Raw genomic sequence first — 287 nt, 5'->3', positions numbered from 1 at the left:
TATTTCGTTTTTCTGCTCCCATTTACTGGAAATTTTATTATGTGTAGTATTATACTGTATCGTCACAGCCACTGAACCTGTATGTCGGTAATGCTCTCGAACTTGATCATTATTCTTTCGCTCATCTATACATTACTTTTTAGGTACTTTTTTGCTTTTCTGGTTTAATTGTGTAATAAATAATAAATAGAATCAAACGCATATCAGTGCATTATATAAAACTACCTATAACGAAAGTTTACATAACGATGTACTATTCTAAAAACTATATACTTAAACTTAGGTCT

This window comes from Dreissena polymorpha, chromosome 4 (assembly GCF_020536995.1).
Source record: "Dreissena polymorpha isolate Duluth1 chromosome 4, UMN_Dpol_1.0, whole genome shotgun sequence".
In the NCBI taxonomy this organism is placed as follows: domain Eukaryota; kingdom Metazoa; phylum Mollusca; class Bivalvia; order Myida; family Dreissenidae; genus Dreissena; species Dreissena polymorpha.
The sequence above is the reverse complement of the archived record's forward strand: the minus strand, read 5'-3'. Positions refer to the sequence as shown.